The 26,734-nt window shown below is 35.6% G+C and overlaps 1 long non-coding RNA gene across 1 annotated transcript; it reads left to right on the top strand.

Annotated features, from left to right (window-relative positions):
• Window positions 1-24,564: 24,564 nt before the first annotated feature.
• On the top strand, window positions 24,565-24,993 carry LOC128639652 (uncharacterized). Its single transcript, XR_008399240.1, has 3 exons — window positions 24,565-24,692; window positions 24,777-24,863; window positions 24,951-24,993. It is a non-coding gene; the product is annotated as an uncharacterized LOC128639652 (long non-coding RNA).
• Window positions 24,994-26,734: the final 1,741 nt, after the last annotated feature.

Raw genomic sequence — 26,734 nt, 5'->3', positions numbered from 1 at the left:
GTTTAGACTCGGGGTACATGTTAGGGTGTTAGGTGCAGACTTAGGAAGTGTTTCCCCATAGGATACAATGGGGCTGCGTTAGGAGCTTAACGCTGCTTTTTTGCAGGTATCCAATATACAGCGTAAGGACTTACGTGGCGAAAATGGAGAAATCTTACTCCATTTTCACCTCGCCACAAAAAGCAGCCGTAAGAAGCCTATTGGAGCCCCATAACTACCTAAACTACCTGCAAAATAAAACCTAACACCTAACGCATGCGCAATGTCTATCTACCTGTCAACCGCGATCCCCCGCCGCAATCCCTAATAAAGTATTTAACCCCTAAACCGCCACTCCCGGACCCCGCCGCCATCTACATAAACTAACCCCCTACTGTGAGCCCCTAAAACCGCCACATCTAACTGATCTATGCCCTAATGTGAACCCCTAAAACCGCCGCCATCTACCTGATCTATCCCCTAATGTGAACCCCTTACACTGCCGCCATCTACCTTATCTATCCCCTAATCTGACCCCTTACACCGCCGCCACCTATATAAAAATTATTAACCCCTAATCTAATCCCCCTATACCGCCGCCAGCTATATTTATATTATTAACCCCTAATCTAATCGCCCTAAAATAATTATCTCTATTACCAGCCCTTAAAAGGGCCTTTTGCGGGGCTTTGCCCCAAAGTAAACAGCTCTTTTGCCCTATAACCTGCCCTCCCTACACCGCCGCCACCTATATTAATAGTATTAACCCCTAATGTAAGCCCCTTACACCGCCATCTATTTTAAAATTATTAACCCCTAATTTAATCTACCTACCCTGCCGCCAGCTATATTATCTATATTAACCCTAAGTATATTATAGTTAATATAGTTATTACATTATATATATTAACTATATTAACCCTAATTATATTAGGGTTAATATAGTTAATATAGTTACTATAGTATTTATATTAACTATATTAACTCTATCTAACCCTAACACCCCTAACTAAATTCTTATTAAAAAAATCTAATTCATATTATAAACTAAAATATTCCTATTTAAATCTAAATACTTACCTATAAAATAAACCCTAAGATAGCTACAATATAATTAATAATTACATTGTAGCTATGTTAGGGTTTATATTTATTTTACAGGTAAATTGTTAATTATTTTAACTAGGTATAATAGCTATTAAATAGTTATGAACTATTTAATAGCTACCTAGTTAAAATAATTACCCAATTACCTGTAAAATAAATCCTAACCTAAGTTACAAATACACCTACACTATCAATAAATTAAATAAACTAAAAATATCTATCTAAAAATACAATTAAATAAACTAAACTAAATTACAAAAAAACCCCCACTAAATTACAAAAAAAAAAAAAGATTACAGCAATTTTAAGCTAATTACACATATTCTAAGCCCCCTAATAAAATAATAAAGCCCCCCAAAATAAAAAACTCCCTACCCTATTCTAAATGATAAAATACCCAGCTCTGTACCAGCCCTTAAAAGGGCTTTTCGCAGGGTATTTACCCCAAGTTAACAGCTCTTTTGCCTGTAAAAAAAAAAGAACACAACACCCCCCCAACATTACAACCCACCACCCACATACCCCTATTCTAAACCCACCCAAACCCCCTTTAAAAAAAAACTAACACTACCCCCCTGAAGATCTCCCTACCTTGTCTTCACCCAACCGGGCTGAACTCCTCATCCGATCCGGGCGATGTCTTTATCCAAGTGGCAAAGAAGAAGTCTTCATCCCGGCGATGTCTTTATCCAAGCGGCAAAGAAGAAGTCTTCATCCCGGCGATGTCTTTATCCAAGCGGCAGCAAAGTCTTCTTCCATCCGGCAGCATCTTCCATCAAGCGGCATCTTCAATCGTCGAATTCCGATTGGCTGATAGGATTCTATCAGCCAATCGGAATTAAGGTAAGAAAAATCTGATTGGCTGATTGAATCAGCCAATCAGATTGAGCTTGCATTCTATTGGCTGATCGGAACAGCCAATAGAATGCGAGCTCAATCTGATTGGCTGATTACTTCAGCCAATCGGATTGAACTTGAATCTGATTGGCTGATTCAATCAGCCAATCAGATTTTTCTACCTTAATTCCGATTGGCTGATAGAATCCTATCAGCCAATCGGAATTCGATGGACGCCATCTTGGATAACGTCATTTAAAGGTACCTCATTCGTCATTCAGTCGTCGGCCGGGATGGATGCTCCGCATCGGAGGATCGCGCTCTTGGGCTGTGGGGTTCGAGTAAATGACTTTAAGAGCCTTAAGGAAGCAGTCTTCAAATCTCATCTGATGGAAGACCAACACCATATAACCCCAATCTATTCTGTTGAAAGCCTTCTCTGTGTCCAGAGAGAGGAGCAGAGAAGGCGTCTTGGTTTCATGTAGGTAGTGTATAAGGTTGATCATACGCCTGATGTTTTAACAGGTGCTTCTCTTCCCTTAATGAAGCTTGGACAGGGGTGTATTAAAGCTGGTAAGATATGTTTTAGTCATTTGGCTAGAATCTTGGTGAAAATTTTAATGTCTTGGTTTATGAGTGAGATTGGGCGATAACTATTACAAAACTTGTTCTTTTTTTTTTCTGGTTTGGGGATAACCACAATTTTGGCTTGGAATAGTTCTGTCAGGATTGGTTGGCCCTCCATGATGTGATTACAGAATTTAGTCAAATGGGGAATTAAGGTGGATTTAAATAGTTTGTAGTATTCGCTTGGGTAGCCGTCATGGTCAGGAGCCTTGCCTGGTTTCATTTTTTTTACTGCGTTCAAGACCTTTATATTTGATATAGGAGTGTTAAGGGTTTCTCTGCCCTCCTCTGAGATATATTTTAATTGGGCATCTGATAAAAACTCCTTAGATTCTGTTTCTGTTTGGGGGTTGTGTCTAACTTTATTGCCATCGTATAGTTCTCCATAATAGTCAGTAAAGGCGTCGACTATAAGTTGTGGGTGTGAGGTTAGGGTACCGTCAGCTTGTTGAATGTGAGATATTATTGATGCCTTACATCTTTCTCTAATTTTGTGGGCCAAGAATTTATACAGTTTATTGGCATATATGAAGTATTGTGCTTTTAGTCTGTGGACAGATCTAGTGGCTTGTTGGTTTAAAAGTTTGGCTAGCATTTATTTTTCTTTTGAAGTATGTGTAGTGGCGAGGTTAGTGTAGTAATTTTGTGTTGCTGTTCTAGGGACTCTATTTCTTGATACAGTTGCTAGGTTTGATTTCTTTTGTTTATCAAATAAGGCTTTGTTTTGGATGAGAATTCCCCTCATGTAGGCTTTGTGTGCTGCCCATGTATATGTTGGGTTAGATATTGAGTCTAGTCTAATGTATGTCTTATGGGCTTGGGAGTAGTATGTTGTGTCATTGGTGTTATTGTTTAGTACTGTCCATGAGTCTAGTAGAGAGTGGGGAAGTAGGGAGTCTTGTATGGATTTGATTATGTGGTTATGGCGATGGTTTTTATTAGAGAGAGGGTTGTCTTGTTTTGGTACAATTGGAGCCATTGTTATGTTGAATCTCCTGCTAAAATTATTTTGGTTTGTGACCAATTAGTTAGGAGATGCGAAAAAGGATTGATTGTTTGTTTTCATTGGGGGTATAAATATTGAGTTCCTATGAGTGCACTTCTCTCTGTAAAAATTTTGCAAAGTTATGTCAGTCTCTTGTATTTGACCCTTAATTATTAGGTATCTACCTTTTGTGTCCGCTATAGTGGATTCATGAGAATAGAGACTCCTCTTTGTTTCTTATTGGCAGTGGCATGGAAATGATCTGTAAATTGTTTAGTCCAGTTTGTGGGTATGTGGGCTTTTAGGAAATGGGTCTCTTGGAGGAAGATATTATGTTATATTATGTTATATTGAGACATTGCTGTTCAGTGTTTGATATCTGAGTTTAGTCCTCTCACATTATGTGAGAGTATTATTAGGTTAGGCATCATAAATGAGCATTGGGTGGGAAGTTATGAACGTTGGATCTATTTTGTAGACTTGATTTCAAATTTTGTTTTCGGATCGATTTGAATTTGGATACATTCGAATGTATTAGTTTCGGATTCATTCAGATTCAAATAAATTCTGATGTATTCGGTTCAGATTCGATTTGTAAATTCGGAAGTTCGGTATGTGTTAGGTGGGATGTACTGTATATTAGGTGTAAACCATCTGAATCAACCTAAGTACCAACCTCACAGGTACCAGCTCCACAATATTCACAGAGCTAGCAGAGGCATATAACCTAATATACAGTACATAATAATAGTGTAATACACAGCACATCCCACCTAAGTACCAACCTCACAGGTACCAGCTACATAATGTGCCCTGCACAGAGCTAGCAGAATGATATAACCTAATATACTGTACAATACTAGTTTAATTGTGATTAGTCCATGGCCAGTCGAATGTAACGAATAAATCCAAACTAATTCTGATTTATTAGTTACAAAAGCATTCGGATTAGTTTAGTTTAATGCTAGGGTAATTCGGAAATTTGAATTGATCCGAAGCTCCGAATTTGACAAATTCGCATGAATTTCGATTCAGAATGAAACAAAATGCACATGTTTACTATCTTGTGTCCTGAGTAATGTGGAAAGGACGGTAAGATGACCCCTCTCTGAATTTATGTGTGTATGGTGTTTGGAGGAACGTATAACTGCAAGTAGTTCAGCATCAAAATCAAAACAGTATATAAAATTCTTAATGTCTTCTTAAATTCTTAACTTTTTAAGAAAAAAACAATATAACAATGTAACTAATAGCATCAATCTAACAAGGGTTGGTGCAACAACATTGTTAATTTAGATAATAGAAAATATTAAAATTTAATAACAGCAATAGATATATGAAAACCATTCTTTTTACTAGAATGGTCTGCCCAACATAGGCTTATCTAATGAGTCTAATGTTAACGGTCCTAGTACTAAATGCATCAGGACCCAAAACCATGTAATTAAAAGGTGAATAAGGTATACATTTGCATGTTAACCATCTGTGACTTATCTGGTTCTGTTTTTTGTCCATCCCTCAGGTTTGTTTTATCCCTGAAGTGGAATCCTTATGGGTTTCATCACGTGAGTATGTGTTAATCTGGAAATCTTTGTCTTTTGTTTCTTGCAGTCAATCTTTGCCACTTGGGAGAATTTGCAGCTTGTAGGTGATATGGAGATTGTGGTGTCTGAAGGGTAGATGTTGTAGGTGATATTGGCGGGGTCTCCAGACCCAGTGTTTGGCAGATTTCTGGGATGTCATCTGGCTCCCTGATGGTTATTGTTATATTGTCTTTTCTGATGTATAATGCAAATGGGAAACTCCACTTGTATGGGATTTGGTGCTTTCTGAGCAAGGTTGTTAAAGGTCTCAGTGAGCCTCTGTGCTGGAGTGTTCTAATGCATAAGTCCTGGTATAGCTCTATAATGTTACCTATTTCCTCTGGCCGCCCTGAGGATCTTCTCTTTGTCTTTGAAGAGTGTCATTTTGACTATTACGTCCCTTGGGGGCCCTCCCCTTTGGGTTTCGCTTTAAGAGATCTATGAACTCTTTCAATGTCACATTGAGAGTCCTTTTTGTCTCTGGTAATTTGGATAAACAGTTGGTGTACAATGGACAGGATATCTTTGTTAAGAATCGTCTCAGGGATGCCCTTAAGTCTGATATTACTCCTTCTGGTTCGTTCTGTTCTCGAGATCTTTGAGTTGTTTTTCCTGAATTTCAAAGAGGATTTGCTGATGGGAGGCAATATCTTGAGATATAGTAGTAAGGTCCTCTGTGACAGCTTCCTTGTGGTCTTCCAGTAATTCTATTCTGCCTCCTAAATCAGCTATATCTTTTTTAATGTCGGAGAGGCTGTTTGTTACTGCCGTATGCTTTGAATCTATTTTCTCCCAAAGTTTTTCAAAGTTGGAGGATATGTCTTGCTTGGAGACTAGGGAGCGTAAAATAAATCAGCTTTGGTGGCTGGTATTTGATCTTCTTCTAAATTATAGGTTTCAATGTCAGGTTCTGGGTCTGCTTGTCCTTCCACATCTGTATGTTCAGTGCTTTTATTGGTTTTAGGGGTTCTGAAGAAGTTAGGCATGGTGGAGGAGTTGGTGGTTTTATCCCCTTTCAGAGGTTTTCGTGAAGGCATGTTACCTATCTCTAGATGATTGTTGATATGCTGACTGGGTCGGATGTATAAAGCGCCAGAGGTCCCCCTAAGTTGCCTTAAGTTGTCAGTGTGCTCTATTTGAAAACTTGAGGGTAATTGATATGCTTTCACCAGGGTTGATATAGTTATTAGGGTAAGACTTGTTAGGCGAATCAGGTTTCCATAAGGCGGGTTTTGTAGCTATCAAGGATCTCTTTTCTGTGGAATATTAATGATTGCAGCCTAGTAAGAATGAGCTTGTTGTAAGGGATTATATGGTGGTGTAATCCCTGTTCATTGGCTTTAATTTGTGTGTCTTGTGGGAGAGCATGTTTCTCACCTATGGGTGTTATGCCTGAACTCTGTGAGTCGGCTTGATGATCGCTGTGACGTGATCTGGATCAGAGTGGCGTCTCCCTGTAGTCTGTGAGGAAGCAGGATCAAATATCTCTGGATCAGGTCCTCACCTGTTGTAATCTACTTTGTTGTAGAAGCTAGAGGTGCCGCTGTATGTTCCGACACAAGGCCGAGTTTAAATGCTGTTAAAGGGTGCTAGCTGAACCTTGCGCTTCATGTGTCGCAGTTCCCTCTTCGTGGGTTGCCTGTATTTCCTAGATCCTCATCAGGGGTATCGAGGTCTCACATGAGGTTAGGTGTGAGGTTGATAGCCCGATTTATAGGCTGGATGTTGATTTTAACTGGATGTTGCACGGAGCTCTAGAGCTAAGCATCCATGTCTGAGCTTGGCGTTACTCCGCTCCTTTTCACTCTACTTTTAAACGGACAGTATACACAATTTTTCATATAACTGCATGTAATAGACATTATTATAGAGTAGAATATGCACATATACTGATAAACAAATCCTGTATAAAACCTTTTAAAAACTTAATTAGAAGCTCCCAGTTTAGCACTGTTAATTAGGTTAGGCTGGGACGCCCACTGAAAAGGGCTGGGAAACCAAGAAAAGCAGACACTCCCACCTCCCCCTCTTCTGCATATGAAAAGGCCCATTACACAATCAGGAGTCTGTAGACATCAGTATACATCTAAAACTTTGGGGCTTGGTTAGGAGTCTGAAAATCAGCACATTTTTTGTTTTTTAAAAATAGTCAAAACTATACATTTTTACAAAAACACTACCAGATGGGCTATATAAATCAATAATCTAAGAACATTTATGCAAAGAAAAATCTAGTGTACAATGTCCATTAAACACAACATAAGTAAGATGGGTTAAACCTACATGATCTGATATAGACTGTATGCTCATGTTAAGAAGCAACAGGATTATTTTAGCTGGAAACAGTTTTTCTGACCCCTTGTAGACAATAATATAACTTGTTTTGTATCAGATCTCCTTGTGGTTCATCAAAAATGTTATTTCATATTATTTTGCATTTTTTTAAAATAATTTATTTATGTGAATATACAGAAGTTGTGCTTATTTCTGGTAAAAAATATTATAAATGATAATATAAATACAAAAAATGATTCAGAAGCATTTATAAATAAAACATTCATAATTTTGTTTTGGGAGAAAGAATGAAATATGAATGTATTAATTATCTGCCATGGTGTTAAACCCATTGATGCTAATTAACTAAAACAAAATAATAAAAGCAAACAATTTACAAACATAATTAAATTATACATGCTAACCATTAAACTGATGCATTTAAAAAATATATACTATTATAATATTATTATTTTCTTTATTTCAAACCCAACTATTTATTTAGAACATGCAACGCAAACTTATTATATCTTGATAATAAATTAATTTCACTAAGTCCAAATCATGATTTATGTCTATAGCGAAGTGTCTTTGGATTTAATAAGTTCACTGTTCAGCAGTATAGACTTTGTAAGGAGTAAATGAAGTGAAAAATCATAATGACTTTAATATAAATTAGAAGGCATTAAAATGAATGTGCTTTGTTGATATAATCAGTGAATAATTAAGGGAAGTTTCATGTCTGCTGGTGCATCTCATTGCTCCCTTTGCATGTCAGATAAAGAATGGTTAATTGATTTGACTTGCTGTCTGATTTTGTAAACTATACCATGTGACTTAATAAAATAATTTAACTCTTTGCATCTTCTGAAAATGTTCTCCTTGTAAAGCATTGTTTTGTAGTAACCTATTTAAAGTGACAGTAAAGTGAAAATGAATCTTTCATGGTTCATATAAAGCATGCTGTTTTAAACAACTTTCCAGTTTACTTTTATCATCAAATGTGCTTTGTACCCGTGGTATCCTTTGTTAAAGGTAATTCACTAATACCTTTACAAAGATCTATGGTAATAAATGGGAAACAATTTATCTGGATAAAGTACTTTTAAAGGTAAACAATAGTCAACATGTTTTCTGTCAATGCAAAGTATCTTACAAGTTAATGTGATAAAATGGTAATTTAAAAACTTAAGAGGAATTCATTTTCTGAAGGATTGGAAAGACTCTCAATTTGAAAATGTCTTATTACACTACATAAACCCCTGTGAAAAGCTCATCAACAGATTGAAAACTAAGCTAGTCAAACAAAATTCTATATTCATGAAACTTCTTTTACACAACAAATCTTTCTCTCCAAATCCAGCTGATAATTTAATATAATTAGTGAGAACATTTTCTTCCATACTAAATATTTATCAAAATATCCCTAATTTTATAAAAGGTAGAACAAGATTAATTGCTAATGAACCATGCTGCCCCATATGACATAGAGTTTTATGCAAAGCTAACTCACATTACACATTCCTATCAGGCTTAAGCCTTGGTGTTGTTAATGCACTTAATTATTATAAATATCACATACACAGGGCAGAACATGCAGTTGTTTGTAGCGGTTGTTAAGAGGTGAGTCAAATATTAAATCATTTGCTAATCACTAACATAAGAATATGCTAAATATATTTAAGTTGGTCAGCATGTTCATTTATATTTCAGAACAGAAATTAACAAGTGATTATAAACCTACAAGATGCTATTTGTTTTGTTTTTTTCCCAGACAAATTATATGTGTGTCACTGGTTTAATCCATTAAAAAAATGTTTTTGAACTTCATTGTTGTATGGTAGCCCACACATGTATACAATATTGTGTGAGGCTGCCAGGAATATACATACATTTTTAATTTAGGGGATGAGCAGCCACCAACGTACTTGCTACAAAGTGTATTGTGTGGTACTATGTGTGTGTGTCAGTTTTTTGCATGTGTTATAATGAGTGAGCGTGATACCAATGAAAAGGAAAATAAATTAATTAATGAAAGGGACATAAAAGGACTATAACTAAATGTCAGTGCATTTTACCATTGCTTGTAACGAAAGGGCACTGGAAAAGAGTTAAACACATAAATTCATCTCCATAATAGTAATGCTCCATCACATCTATCAAACCCGTTCTCTTCAGTAAGAATGTATACTTTTTGGCACAATTGTAGTGGCTATATTCTTACAAGTCTTGTAACTTAGCACTTTCACAATTGACAGTGTGCAATTGGCCATTTTATTATTTTTGGGCTAGATTACAAGTGGAGCACTAATGCTTCCACTCAAGCGTTAAGTGCGCTAGAAGTAAGCTTTTTGCGCTTGTCGGGTTACGCTCCTATTATGAGTTGAAAGTACACCATTTCCTTTAGCACGCTAACCTAACGAGTGCAAAAATTGGAACTTAGACTATCATGTGCGTGTTCACGTATTCCCCCATAGAGGTCAATGGAGCAAAAAACACTCAACTTGTGCGCAAACCGATCATTTATTCTCATGTGCACTAACCCGACATGAAAATATGAATATTTCACATTCCAATTTTCTTCACGTAACAGGATATGTTCTATTTATTCATAAAAACATATTTCTATATATACATGATGTTTTTTTGGTACATGATTATATATAGGTATAGATATATACGGATATATATAGGAATATCTATTTATAAAGACATAGAGCATATTCTGCTATGTGCAGAACATAGGAATGTGAAATATTTACAATAAATACACAGTATAATACTTTATTAAATATGAATATTGCATATATATGATTTTCCATGTTTTAATCTACTTAACTGCAAAGGCCTCCAATGCACTATATATATATAAGGTACAAGAAAAAAATCACTGCAAACACGGTAATCTTGCATCAAAGTTGAAGGGTTTATTTCATCCACTTAGACATGAGCAGACAAACACCTACCTATCTATATGTGTGTACCTGTGTATTTTTGTGTTTATATGTGTATATATCTTAAATACACAAAGAAATACATATGTACAGACATATAGACATTATATATATATATATATATATATATATATATATATATATATATATATATATAATCTTCAACAAAGCAGGAAATAGCCAGGATTTTTTCAAAAACAGGGGTCAAATTTATTGACGTTTCGGGGAGTAAACCTCCCCTTCCTCAGAACTGAGGAAGGGGAGGTTTACTCCCCGGAACTGAGGAAGGGGAGGTTTACTCCCCGGAACTGAGGAAGGGGAGGTTTACTCCCCGGAACTGAGGAAGGGGAGGTTTACTCCCCGAAACGTCAATAAATTCTACCCCTGTTTTTGAAAAAATCCTGGCTGATTCCTTCTTTGTTGAAGATTATTTATTACACAGAACCTTCAGGTGGTTGTCTCATGGAGGGCGGATTCACATCGTGTGGCATGTGTGTGTATATATATATATATATATATATATATATATATATATATATATGAAAGTTCATAGGGATTTGCACTCTCACCTCTTAAGATACAAGCCACCATATAATATCCAATTCCAAGTAATAGATCCGCACTCGCTGGACTTTCAGAAACAATAGTTTATTGTGTACAGTGATGTTTCTGGGAGCAAACGGTCCCCTTCATCAGACCAAACCTTTAGTATATATATATATATATATATATATATATATATATATAGTATCCAGAGGAGTAGGAGCACTCACAGTAACAATTTTCATAAACTTCAGCCTGACCGGGGTGCTTTAAAATGATACTACAAACATCCAAAAAGAAAAGCACTCACCGGGTCTTTTTTGCAAATAACAACTTTAATCCGTGACGTTTCGGGGTTGCCCCCGTCTTCAGACAACTAATTACAGGTAGAAACCATAACTCACCCTTTATAACAAGCCGACCCGCTCCCAAGTGTAATCCCGCCGGTGGCGTTCCGGAAGTCAACAGCCGCGCGCAGATCCCTACGTCATCGGTTGTCATAACAACCAGGACGCCACCCGGCAGAGTCCCTATAGCCATTAAAAACATTTAAAAATTAGATGTGCAGTGAACCAACATAATTTACAAACGACTGAGCAAAAGAATATAACATTTCAAATGTACAGGCACCAGATAGTACAGTCTTAAACCTATAGATGGTAAACTATCCTAATACCGCTAGGCTTATATATTTAAATAGGCATCTATGGAATCCTACAATTATAACAATACGGATGACAAGCATAGGAACATCATTCATAAACGGGGATAAATTAAATCCTTACACCGTAACTTATATGATAAACAAGGCAAAACAGATTTAAATATGTGACATATTAATGTCAATCAAATAGACTCCAAAATTATATATTAACAATAGTAACCAAGTATCCATAATCATGACAACTGTGATCCAAGAATGTTAACTAAAATAAAATAGAGTACCATAACAGTATAGGAAACAAAATAATAAATAAATAAATAATAAACCATACAAAAACATAACAAATAAAAATAAAGAAGTAAGCAATAATAAGAAATACAAAGAATAATAAACTGAAAAAGAGAGAAAAAAGAGAAGAATATTGAAGAAAAGACAAAAAGCAAAAAGGCAAACAGAAAATAGTAAGTATTGATAAAATGAAAATAAAAATAAATTATACAAGAAAATAACATAAAAAGACCAAGAATCATGTATTATAATCAGTATGGAAGGAGATATATCATAGGAAGCAATGCCAATCTAAATTGACATTCAGGCATCGTGGAGCCATGGTGCCCAAAGTAAAAATCCATTTGGATTCCCGCTGTAACAATATTGTTCCTCTGTCACCCCCTCTTGTAAGTGGGGGCACATGATCAATAATGATATATTTCAGATCGGCAACTGAATGCTTTAATAGAGCAAAATGTCGGGCCACCGGTTGTTCAGAGTCCCCTCGATCAATAGCCGTTCTTATGGCTGATCTATGGTTGGCCATTCTTGTTCGGAGGTCGTCCACCGTTTTACCCACATAAAACAAACCGCATACACAGTGTAACAAGTACACTATGTACTTGGTAGTGCATGTGACCCGATGCTTGATACTGTACATCCAATTTTTATAGGGATGTCTAAACATTTTGCCTGTTGTTAGTCCATTACATGTTGTACATCCCAAGCAATGGTAACAACCAGGTTTAGATTGCAACCAAGTCTCTTTCATGTAACAACTTCTAGGATCGGTCTTGACAAGTTGGTCTCTTAAGGACCTCGCTCTCCGGTATCCAATTCTAGGAGGAGCTGTCCCCTCAAAAGGCAAATCTGGGTCTGAAGCTATTAGAGACCAATGTTTGCGTATACTCTCCGCAATAGCTGGTTTGTCAACATCAAAAGTTGTTGAAAACGTCATCCTGTTGTCTCCAGTGGCTGTTTCCCTATGAATTAATAGATCCCCTTGTTGCAACTTCAATGTATCCATCTTCTGTACTGCTAGATCCTGCTTATTGTATCCCCTCTGGATAAAGCGTGACTCCATATCATGCATTTGTTGTTCACGGAGGCTGGCTATAGTATTGTTCCTTGCTGTTCTCTTGAATTGTGATATGGGTAGAGCACGTTTGAGGGCTGGGGGGTGGCAGCTGTGGGCATGTAGTAGAGAATTACGGTCTGTCTCCTTTGTGTACAAGGTCGTGCACAATTGACCTCCTTTTTTAAAAATTCTCAGGTCAAGAAAATCCACACACGAGCTGTTATATGTCAGTTTGAACTTGATGGTGGGATGAGCCTCATTGACACCTGCAAACCATGATAATAAATCCTCCTCTGTGCCCTTCCATATAAAAAAGAGGTAATCTATGTATCTTTTGTACTGGGTGACCGTGACATCCTGGAATAATGTCGTCCCTCTTGTTTCGAATTCTGCCATAAATAGGTTGGCATACGTGGGCGCCACGTTTGACCCCATGGCCGTCCCTGCAATTTGCAGGTAGAATTCTTTCTCAAACCGAAAGTAATTCATCTCCAAGCATGCAGTTAGAAGTTCTTGGATTACATCCACAGGTGGACCCACATATGGGTATCTAGCCAATTGCCTACATACCGCCACTACTCCCTAATTATGAGGTATTACAGTATATAAGCTGGTCACATCCATAGTGACCAGCAAATCATCTTCTTGTATATCATTGACGGTACTGAGTATTCTTATCATAGAACTTGAATCCAGAAGGAAAGAATCCATATTCCTGACCAATGGTTGAAGTATGTTGTCCAAATAGATAGCAATTGGCTGGAGCAATGAGCCTATAGCCGACACTATAGGCGTCCCCGGAGGGGTTATCATATCCTTATGGATCTTGGGTAGCGTGTAGATCACTGGGACCCTTGGATACTGTACTATCATAAAGCCCAGGGCATCCTTATCTATACCTTCAATCTCATGCAGATGTTGTAGCATGCTGTCAAGTTTCTTCTTATACACGCTAGTAGGATCACCTCTTGATTTTTTATAGGTATCCTTATCCAACAGCTGGCGCATCACTTCAGCCCTGTAATCGGTATAATTTTGGATGACGATCGCACCCCCTTTGTCCGCTTCCCTCAATACTATGGATGTGTCTTCCTGTAGGTCAATGAGAGCACTTCTTTCATCCTTCGTCAGATTGTGTCTATACTGACCCCTCCTTTGATGATGATTCAATGTATCCTGTTGTACCATCCTGGAGAAAGTTTTAATAGAAGGGTTATAGCTTATGGGGTCAAATTTACTCTTCCCCTTAAGGATCTTTCTTGGTTGTTCTTGATAATTCATGAAGTGTTCTTTCAGTCTCAAATTTCTAGAGAACTTCTGGATATCTATAAACAGTTCAAAATCATCACACTTGACAGTCGGTATAAATGACAAACCCTTATTTAAAACCATTCTCTCATTCTCAGTCAGTACATGGTTACAAGTTGACAACTAGGTCCTCCTCGGCCGACCTCTCCTGGGGGGTCTGGGTGGTAGACTTGAACCCCCCCCGCCTTGTGTGGTTCTTCGTCCTTCCCCGTTTTTTGATCTTGTTGTCATACCACTTCTATAGTCAGTATGCATCTGTGCAGGGATAGCGGTCGTGGTGTTAACATCTGAGTCAGTACTATTGCCCGAGCTGTCCACTGAGTCCATGGGTCTTCTTCTATTATACCTGTGGCGCCACGGTCTATTTAAACGATATTGCGCTCTTTCCTCCGGGCCCAATTGCCATCTATAGACACTTTTGTTTTTATAGTCGTTAGTCACGTCCTCCAATTTACGTTTTTTAAAGGTAATTAGCTCATCCTCATACTTTTTTATGTCATCTTTTAATTTGCCAAGCCAGTTTTGCTCCTTCTCAGCTTCCAATGTGGGTAAGTGTTGGCCCTCATATTTAGATATTTCCATTTTATTCAAATCCAGTAATCTGGAAACTTCCTGTATTACAAGTAATATCAGGTCCAGGGAGCATTTATTTAGTATATTACACCACTTTTGACAAAAATCAGGATTATTCCTGCCTATTGTGGGGACATTCCTGATACGAAAGCCCCTAGGTATGAATTTTTTGCGGTGATACTCGGATAAATATGCTCCATGCAATGCAAAGTCAATTTCTTTTTTCTTCATTTTTGCCAGTTTCTCATAGATGCTTTTAGTTTGTTCAATAATAGCCCTCTGGGGTATTGCCGCAAAACGTATGCGGGATGCGTCCTCTTCAGTAAAAAAGAATTCATCTGCACCTTTTATTTCATCCCCCAGCTCCAGATCCTGTGCCACTTCAATCCCCTCAGCCATAATGTAACAAAAATTAATACCCAATGCACAATGCTACAATAAAAACAGTGAAAAATATGCAGGAGTCCTCAGGAGTCACAGTCCGTTTATCAATACATGCCGGGTGCTGATACAAAAATAATATAGTATCCAGAGGAGTAGGAGCACTCACGGTAACAATTTTCATAAACTTCAGCCTGCCCGGGGTGTTTAAAATGATACTACAAACATCCAAAAAGAAAAGCACTCACCGGGTCTTTTTTGCAAATAACAACTTTAATCCGTGACGTTTCGGGGTTACCCCCGTCTTCAGACAACTAATTACAGGTAGAAACCATAACTCACCCTTTATAACAAGCCGACCCGCTCCCAAGTGTAATCCCGCCGGTGGCGTTCCGGAAGTCAACAGCCGCGCGCAGATCCCTACGTCATCGGTTGTCATAACAACCAGGACGCCACCCGGCAGAGTCCCTATAGCCATTAAAAACATTTAAAAATTAGATGTGCAGTGAACCAACATAATTTACAAACGACTGAGCAAAAGAATATAACATTTCAAATGTACAGGCACCAGATAGTACAGTCTTAAACCTATAGATGGTAAACTATCCTAATACCGCTAGGCTTATATATTTAAATAGGCATCTATGGAATCCTACAATTATAACAATACGGATGACAAGCATAGGAACATCATTCATAAACGGGGATAAATTAAATCCTTACACCGTAACTTATATGATAAACAAGGCAAAACAGATTTAAATATGTGACATATTAATGTCAATCAAATAGACTCCAAAATTATATATTAACAATACTAACCAAGTATCCATAATCATGACAACTGTGATCCAAGAATGTTAACTAAAACAAGCAGCACTCCAAAGGTCTTATATGCAAATGTCACCTTTATTAAGTGAACGTTTTCGGGCTACAAACAGCCCGTCCTCAAACTTACAAGGTTATGCAAACTTACCACCACGCTGTGTTATATCCACCACCAAGCAATGAAACTACGCTCTCCACGTTAGATGCGTCTCCCCTGCGAGTGACGTCATCGGCCGTGGCAACGTATCAGGGACTATAATCAAATGAACACATTAGACAAATAATCAATACACAAAAAAAACTAACATAGGCAATACGCATCCTAGTATAATATAGGACTATAGAAAAATGGCATCTAATACTGTTATGTAGTTCCTAGTGCCGTACCACACATGTCCCAGCAGTTACCATAGCAACCTTTATCAACAATGCAGCACATTCAATGCGGCATATGTGGAGGGCAACATAAGAACTACAAACATATTGGTTATAGCATACAGCAACCCAAAGGCATTAATACAATAGACAATCTATATATGCAAGGACAATAATAAGTATCACAACATAATAACAAAAGGCCAAATTTAATAATCGGCACTAGATAAAGAACGGCCCAGGTATTACCATATAGGTATAAAGCATAGGGGTCAAACAGTTGTGTCTGTCCAAACTATTAATGCAATAATTTAGAATTAACTCTATTAATTAACTATATGCCATACCAAAAAATAAGAGAATTCAAAATAATATAAACCCTATATTAATATTAAAAATATATGATATAGAATAGAATGATTCAGGACTCTCAACAGAGGCATCCATTTTCAGCAGAGACTCATAAGAACATATGCCAGTCCAACTGGGTATTGAGTCCATAGGGAACCAGAGTATTCAACTCAAATGTCCATTTGGCTTCCCTTTGTAAGAGCATATGGTTCCTATCTCCTCCTCTTGACAATGGCGGTACATGGTCGATGATCGTGTATTTGAGATCCATAACATTATGCTTTATTTCCAAAAAATGTCTGGCTACTGGTTGTTCCGATGCCCCTTTCTTAATCGCTGTCTTAATAGCAGATCGATGATTTGACATACGTGTACGTAGGTCATCAGTGGTCTTCCCTACATAATATAATCCACAAATACAGTGTAAGAGGTACACTGTGGGCTCTATTTATCATCATAATTCTCCTACTTTTGCGCCTATAATTACACTGTCGGATTTATTCTCCTATTTATCAACACATTTTATGCCCAAAATAAGCTGTAATACGACCTAAAAATGCGACCAGTTTTTCGCTCTCGCCAAGGCGCACAGGTGCGCCAAACACAGCCAAAAAAACAATGGATTTCAGTCGTATTTTTAGAAATACTCCCAACAAATCGCCGAAAATCATATTTATCATTATTTTGTGCCAAAGGAGAACCTATAATTCTCCTATAAATCCGACCGTGAAAATACTCCATAACCAAGTAGGAGAACTTACAATTTACTCCCATATTTTATTCATAGAAGATGGAGTTTTTTTTTATTTTGGCCGCTATTTCTCTTGCTCAGTCCCATGAAAATCGTGAAAATGATGGAAATATGTTCCGGAGACGGCAAAGAGTTCCTCGATTGTTTTTGCCCCGTTGTGGACTTGAGGCATTATCCGATCGTGAAATTAAGCGCAAATTCAGGATAAACCGAGAAAGCATTTTGAATCTATATTCTCTGATTAAAAATGACATTGATCCCTGAACCAGAAGAACAAGGGCAATACCTGGACTTTTGAAATTACTCGCAGTTTTAAATTTTTTGGCAAACGGATCTTTTCAGGCTGTATCCAGTGATGTTGTGGGCATGAGTCAGCCTTCATTTTGCCGCCATTTAACAATTGTTTTAAAAGCAATTCTAAAACATCTTTCTAAATTTATTTATGTTCCTATGAATGTGCATGAATGGCATACAGTGAAGTCCAACTTTTACCAAGTAGCCGGTATGCCCAATGTTCTTGGTGCTATAGTTTGCACCCATATTGCTCTTAGACCACCATCCCTAAGGGAGGAGCAATATAGGAACAGGAAAAGCTTTCATTCCCTAAACATACAGGCTGTGTGTGATGCAAACCTTAGAATTTGGGCTGTTCGATCTGGGTTTCCTGGATCATGTCATGATTTCCACATCCTAAAACAATCTGCACTATTTTCTGATTTTGAACAGGGCAACATGCCACACGGTTGGCTATTAGGTAAATATGAACTTATTTCCATATAATCTAATTATAATGCAATCAGTTCTCTGTATTTTTTGGAAGTTTTTTTCTGATTTGCACTTTATACATATCATAAATATATATATGAATTATGATTAATTGTAATGTTTAAATTATTTATAATCTCTAATCAATTTTTCTTTTTAAAAAATAGGTGATAGTGGTTATCCGTGCCGAACTTGGCTGTTGACACCTGTCCCAATGCCACATACCAGAGGAGAAATTAAATTTAATGAATCCCACTGTAGCACAAGAAGTGCTATCGAAAGAACTTTTGGGGTTTTAAAAATGCGTTTCAGAGTTTTGGATAGGTCTGGAGGAGCACTTCAATATTCGCCTGAAAAATGTAATGATATAATTCTAGTTGCATGCATGTTGCACAACATTGCAATTTCCCAAGGCAATTTAGAGGAGGAGTGTCCCAATGATCCCACAGATGACACTTATATCCCTCAAGAAATTATAGGCAGACACACTACAAGGGCAGGTGTACAAAATAGATTGGAAATTATTGAAAGATATTTTTCATGTAAGTATTATTGCAAACTATTTAGAATTGTGTATTATTTTATTAAATTTTATGTATTTGAATTACTAATATTTCTTTTTTTTTTTTTCAGAATACATGTCATCACCCAGAGTTTGAATTCTTTTATAAGAAATGTACACAATTCTTTGATATTGAAGTTAACTCCACCCATTTGAAAAAATAAAACTTTTGCTTATTTATCAAAAATGTTTCTTTTATTAAGGGATAAATATCTTTAATGAAAATATAACCAAAACAAACTATATATAAATATGAATAATACAAACTTTAAAACAAACAAAGCGAAAATAAATGTAAATCACAACAAAATTTAAAAACCAGAAAATATATACACTTAATTTTTTGGATTCTGTGTATCAATTCTGAGATCTCCGATTCATAATTTCTAAAAAAAATTTATAATATTCACTTTTTATTTCTGAATCACGTTTCAGAATATTGTTCCTTTGTTTCTGTAATTCAATGAGTTCCTTAAAAAAAGCACTTTGTTCCTGTCTAAATGAGGATGCCATATCTGTCAGTGCCTGTATGTCATTTATTCGCTCTGTGATTGGAGGTTGTCTGACTTCTTCTGCTGTTTCATCAATGTCAGATTCGTTGACCATTGGACTTGCAGCAGGTGTATTTAAATCAGGTGGTGTTGGTCCCTCCTGTGTGTGACCATGTATTTGTGTCTCATCATCATCATCATCATCGTCTTGATTGATGGTGTCCTCGACTAGTGGTTGCAGTGTCAATTCGACCTGTTCTTCTTCAAAAACAAAAATAAAATTAAAAAACAAATTAAATAAAATAAAAACAACCATATCTAACCTTTAAAATTTACCATTTCCATACATACCATCATATAATGCAATTGAACTATCTTGCATAGTTTGAAGCAATGCTCTAACACCTGTTGAGAAATAAAAGGGTTAACAAACTATATTTTCAATTTTTGAGATTTCAATGTACACATGCGTTCATTTAAAAATATTTTAAACATCGAAGAATTTCAATACCCATACAAACATTGTTTGCTTGATTACAAATTAAATTCCGTTACAAGGTTCATTATATTTATATAATTATGTTAAGAATATATATTTTGTTTGGTTATTTATTTGTGCTTAATATTGCTTTTCATTATGCCCGTTCAAAAGGGCAATTTATGGTATTACAGTAGTCACACCCATAGCTCTATACATCACCCACCCCTCTAACCCTATGTTTTGCGATCTCGATCTCCAAACACTGCAAAGTCTCTTTTTTCTCTCTATCTACCATTTTCTTTTTCTCTCCATCACCCACACCTCGCTTTTGAGATCTCTATCTCTCTCACCTTCTATCTCTATCCCCTCCTTTCTATCTCTCTTCCCTCCTGTGTTATCCATCTTTTTATCTCAACAGCACTTTTTTGAAAAGCCTCTGACAAACTAACGATATGATATACACATATAATTTATTTTTTATATTGCTTACATGCGCTTTCTTCTCGATCTCTATTTGTTTGGGAAGTTGAAGCTTGAGGTTCCTGAGACGTGGTTTCATGGACAAAAGGTTGGTCCTCCTGTGCATTTACCTCCTCTTCCCCACAGACATCCTCATGTTGTTCTTAAATATAAATAAAAATTTATCAATTAACAATATACCTACAAATGTAAGAACACCACCCAAAAAAAAAAAAAAAAGAAATAATAAAAAAAACATTTTACCTCTAAAGTCCATTGTGTCTCCAGGAACATCCAGGCCGACCACAACTGCATCCCCCATCCTGGCATAGAGAATTTGTTCGAAATCAGTCAATTCCGCCCTGTATCCTGGTCCTCCACCTGTTGCTTTAGCCGATTGTTTTGCTTGGCATACCTTTTTTTTTATGTTCTTTCTAATGTCGTTAACCCTCTGACGACATGCCCTTACATCCTTCGGAAAGCTACCTTCTGAAGACACAGATGCGCTGATTTGGGTCCATATTGCCCGCTTTCTCTGTGGGTTAACAGTTCTTGCCTGGTAGCCGATTATCTCCTCATAATGTTCCACCACTTGTTCCACCAAAATACAATTTTGACGATGGGTGAACATCACACTTCTCCCACTTTTTGTCTTTCCTGCTTGCAATGATGCCATCTTAAAAATGAGTAGTTAAAGTGCGCAAAATGGTATCCACAATTTAACTAAACTTAAATTTAAGTTACAATCTAATTTAAAGAATTTGTGCATAAAGGTTGCGAGAAAAGGGCGTGAACTTTATTTTTCTGGAAAGATCCCTATGTCGCATTAGTATTTATAAATAAAAAAAAAATTAAAATGAATAACGGTCATGTGTTTGGTTAAGTGTAAATATTGTAATTTGAATAATATTTATATAAATTCTTATTACATGTTAGTTTTGTCTGTTAAAGTAACAATTGTTATATTTGATGGATACTAGCATAAAAAAATACATTTGTTGCAATACGGTAAAAAGTTAAGGTTTGCTTAGATACTATTAGAGACAATTGATACAATAAAGATTATAAAGCTTAGGATGTAACTAAAAGTTAATAAAAGTTTATAATACATATTGAAACATAGATTGAAACTTATACAAATAACAATCTATATCAATATTGATTTAAAATATTGGATTATTTTATTACTTGTAATTGCCCATTTTTATATAGAAATTAGTTCCGTTACTTGGCTACACCCTAGAAATAGAAATCAGCACAGCAAGATGGCAAGATCTAGGAAATTCTCGATAGGTGAACTATTGATAATTTCATATACAATGGAAAAATATTTACAAAAAAAAGAAGGGGAATTTACACCTTGGACCAGGATAGGAGAAATAATATTCTCTGTGAAATGGTAAGAAGAGTGAGGCGTATATCTGGACAGAGGAGGACAAGAAAGCAATGCCTAAAACGCTACAATGATTTGTACAGGAGACAATCTAAATTGAGGACACTTATCCGTTGTTACCTGCGCAAATGTAAGACTTTGACATAATCCAGATTTAATTTTTACAATGTATGTTACTCAGAAATGTATGTATAACATTTGTATTTTTATCAATTTCATAACATGTGCATTGGAAAACACATTTATTTTATAAAACTATCAAATTTAATTGTGTTATATAATTTTATTGTATCTCTAGAAATCACTTAGAGAAAAGAAATTCTAGATATGCTCAGAGTCTGGTGATTTATGGCTGTACATTTGTCTATTGTGATTGGCTAACATATTTTTTTTTTTTTTTTTTTTTATATTTTTTTATTGGAGGTAAAATAATTAACACAAATTCAGAGATACAGTACAAACCAGACATATAGCGTTTAACACAACAGAGTCTTATCCAATCAGACATAACTGAAAAAAAATACAGTTCTAAACAACTTAAACTTTCTATGTCAGATAGAGTATTACAATTCCTCTCTATCCGGATGTCTTATCCGCTACCTCCAATCTTTTTCTCTTTTATACTAATTCCTATTCAGTTTTGAGTTTACAACATAAACAATAATCAACAATTCTCAGGAGAAAATCAAGTTTCAGTTTAGCCGTTATCCATCCGACCTCTGCAGGAGGAGGAGGATGGGAGGGGCGGCGCAGAGGGAGAGATAGAGAGAAAAAACAGAAAAAAAAAAAAAAAAAAAAAAAAAAAAAGAGGGGGAGAAAAAAGAAGAGGGAAAGCCTTCCTTACCAACATCCTAATAATACTGTCTCTGTATTTCTAAGGGGGTATATTAAGATGTCTATTTCTTTCTGAGGGAAGATTTTGATGAATCTAGACCATTTCTGAAAAAAGAGAGTTATGTCTCTTTCGGAAGTCAGAGTTATGTCCAGCTGCTCGATGAGACATTGCTTTTTCATGTAATTTTTGACTTCTGATATACTCGGGATTGAGATGTTTCGCCATTTATTGAAAATTAAATTCCTTGCAGCCAGAATTGTCATGTTTATTATTTTTTTAGAGTTATGAGTGGACGGGGTTTCAACAAAAAAAATTACTTCTGCCAGGGAGAGAGAGAAAGGCGAGATTTTCAGCACCCTAATAAGCCAAAATTCTAATTTTCTCCAAAACTGCATTAATCTAGGACAGGTCCAAATCATATGAACTAAGTCCGCCGCTGGAAGGGAACATTTTGGACATATATTGAAATTGAAATTATGCCATTTAAATCCCTTAAGAGGGGTATAATAGGTTCTATATAATAGCTTAACATGTGATTCCCTCCAGCTAGCAGACAAAGTAGTTTGTGTTATAGTGACTATAGATTCTTCAACCTGGTTGGGGTCTATGTCTAGCTCTTGCGATAGTAAATTCCATTTTTGCGCTATATACTCCAGATTAGATTCACCTTTCTGGCTGACCAACAGATTGTACCAAGTTGAGATAGAGAATATATTATTTTTGACCAGAATAGGCCAGTTATCTAATTTCCCCCAAGACCAGGACCAGCCATATTTACTAATAAGCGAAAAGAGATAATGCCTAGCCTGTAGGTACGCAAAGAAGTCTTTGTTGCTTAGTTCAAATTCCTGTTTTAAGGTCTCAAAAGTTTTAATTAGACCGGCCTCCTGATTTATAAATTGTGTGAGATAAGTCAGTCCGAGGCTATTCCATCTCTGAAAGACCTGCGATTGGGTGCCTCTTTGAAATTCCGGGTTACCGCATAGTCCTTGAAATCTCGGAGTAGATAGGTCTATGTTTAATTTATGTCCTAATTTTCTCCAAGCTTGTAAGACTGTATATATAGAACTAAGACGTTTCACTTCTTTGGGAATCAGGTGTGATGGGCAGTGGATTAACGCTGTAGGTTTGTAAGGATATAGTATGTTCAATTCAAGGGTGTTATTCGTGAAATAATTCTTATTTAATAGCCAATCTATCACAGTTCGAGCTAAGAAGACCAAGCTGTAGCTACTAAGGTCTGGCAAAGCCATACCACCGTATCTCCTGGGCAGATGCAATCTAGGGATCGAAATTCGGGGCCTTTTGCATCTCCACAGAAAGTACCGAAGGGCCCTACACAGGCTCTTCCAATCTTTAGTTTTCAAGATTACTGGTACATTCTGTAGAGGGAAGAGGATCTTGGGAAGGAGGACCATCTTGAAAAGAGCAATTCGGCCCGTCAATGAGAGGGGGAAATTTTGCCAATTTTTCATGTATTCCTTCACCTTAAGTAGAACTGGAGAGATATTAAGATCATACCATTCTCGTGGGTTGAGAGAGACATTAATGCCTAAATATCTGAAGTGGGATCTAACCTCATTGAAAGGTGAGTCAGTCATAGATGTCTCACTTTTCCTAATCCACATTAATTCTGATGGCTAACATATTTTAATAGAATTTTACTTTCACAGTTATCTTGAGTGTTGTTTCTAAAGTTAATTAACTTACATTGTTTGGGTTCTCTACTTTACAAGTTTAAAAAGAGATAGTGATGTAAATCTTTGGATTCAACAGTAGACACTGTCTCCCTTGAAGAATGACACGGTTTTTATAATATGTCTTATTCTTTCTTTTATCTATTTATACTGAATTATAAGCCAACTTTGTTTTGATGTTTGTAAAAGAAAAGAATGTGTGAAAGTATGTTGTGCACATCCTAGTATTAAGGCGATTAGATAAAATAAAATAAAATTTTAGAAAGATTATCTAATCTATTTCTAACATTGGAAAAATAGTCTTTTTCAAAAAGATATGTACAAATTAATAATTTTTCTTTTCTATTAAATTGTAGATTAAATATGATTTTACATTATATAATATGAAAAGTGCAACTAATTTGTTTACATTTTTAAATAGTTAAAAACCGTAGAGCACCGAGATATCTCTGTCCAATTGATGACAATTCCTCAAGTTCTGGTGGAGAATCTGACCCCTTGCCAAGGGTGTTTATGGACAGGGAGGGAAATGATATTCCAGGTATTTATAAATTGTAATAATTTATATATATATATATAGATCCATACAATGTTGGCAATAAAATGAACATTTTTTGTGTTTAAGTAATAAGAAGGCAACAACGTAGGGCAAGGCCTATTATTGAAAATGAGTCAAATGAGGAAGAAGAACTTCAGAATCCGAATTTGGAAGGTTAAATTAATTTTATTACTTTTTATTGCATTTATAATAAAAAAATAATTTTATTTGAAATATAAACCATTGTTTTGTTATACATAGATGATGCAGAAATTCAGGTTGAGAATTACCGTCAAGATGGAGACGGAAATAATGAGGAGAGAGAAGAAGTGGTACAAGATTATGAAATAGAACAAGTGCTTGTGCAGGAAGACGATTTAGAAGATAGTAAGTAATAATATATTAGAAAAATTCTAGTAATAACAGAATATTGTACTACCAAAATATATATATATATATATATATATATATATATATATATATAGAGAGAGAGAGAGAGAGAGAGATAGATAGATAGATAGATAGATATAGAGAGAGAGAGAAATAAAAAAAAAGGATAATGAATTATTTTTAATATATACAAGTGGAGTAAAATCTAAAATTTCATTTTATACAGTGATGCAAGAAGAAGAGGTGGACAGAGAGGTGCATGATGAAAATAGTTCAAATGATTCCTCTGATACCATTAATTATGAGTGGGGTGAGTATATCAGACATGTGTTTATATATGGATTTAAAAATACATAAGCATAACCTTATTCTTTATTTTATACAGTACCTGAAGATCAAAACATATTGATTAACAAGAAACAGTTATTGGAGATATTAAAGAAAGCTGAAAAAGGACTTAAAGAAAACTATTCAAGTTTGCATGAAATGCGCCTTAAAATAGAAAAAATGTAACAATACAATTTGATTTTTCATAATGTGACCAAATTTAATTTTTATTTTTGTGATAAAAAATAAATATTTATGTTTAACCGTGTATTGGTGTCCTTATAAATTATTATAAACATAACACTGAAATCAATATAACAATGTATGAGATTGAATAAGGGACAGTCTACAATATATTTTTTTATTGTTTGCAAAAGATTGATATTCACTTTATTTCTGAGTTTAATGTTTAGCATTAACAACTCATTTATATTAATACACTTTTTTTTTAATCTGTGGTTACCTTGGACTTCTTCCAGCTCACTGATGAAATGACTATCACTGATTATTATCTATTCTCTTGCATTAGCATTGTGTAGTAACCCCAGTGCCTTAACAGAGTGTTATCTATATGGCCAACGTGTAATTTCAAACTCTTTTGAAAAGATATTTCAAAAGCCTGTGATAAGAGGCAGCCATGAAATTGGCATATGTATGTTTAGTTTAAAATAAGATTATTTACAAAAAATGCATTTCACCAGAAAAGAAATGTAAAATTGTATTAATATTAATAAAGGTACAATGGCAATAGTTTACTGTCCCTAGAAACACTTTTGAAATAGTCATGTGGGTCATGCCAAGGGGGCTTGGATCATGTCAGCTATGAACTAAAAAAATATACATTCATATATATATATATATATATTTTAAAAATCAATATTTTACAAACACAATATTGAATATTTGTCAATTCAATTAAATATTGAGGAAGTAAAATTGATGTAATGCAAGGCAGATTATATTAAAATGGATTTAAAATTTATAAAAAAAAGTATAATATTCAAATGGATTAAAAAATTTAGAAAAGTATTATATTAGCTATTAAAAAACAAAGGATAAAAATAAAATTAAAAAAAAAGATATTAACATTATTGGCTCGAAATAATCTACATTGAAAGCTGTTTTAATGATAAATAAGGCGCATTTTAAAAAATTGTGAGATTTATCAATAATCCGCCGCATCTCGACAATGGAAATCAGTGATAAAATACTACTGGTTTAATGATAAATATTGGCGCACATGTGCGCCTTTGCAAGGGCGAGATGCGGCGAGTTCATAGGAGAATTGAAAGTCGTAATTCTAAAATGAATGATAAATAGAGCCCTAT

This window comes from Bombina bombina, chromosome 1 (assembly GCF_027579735.1).
Source record: "Bombina bombina isolate aBomBom1 chromosome 1, aBomBom1.pri, whole genome shotgun sequence".
Lineage (NCBI taxonomy): Eukaryota > Metazoa > Chordata > Amphibia > Anura > Bombinatoridae > Bombina > Bombina bombina.
Note: the sequence above shows the minus strand (reverse complement) of the source record. Positions and strands in the feature narration are given on the sequence as shown.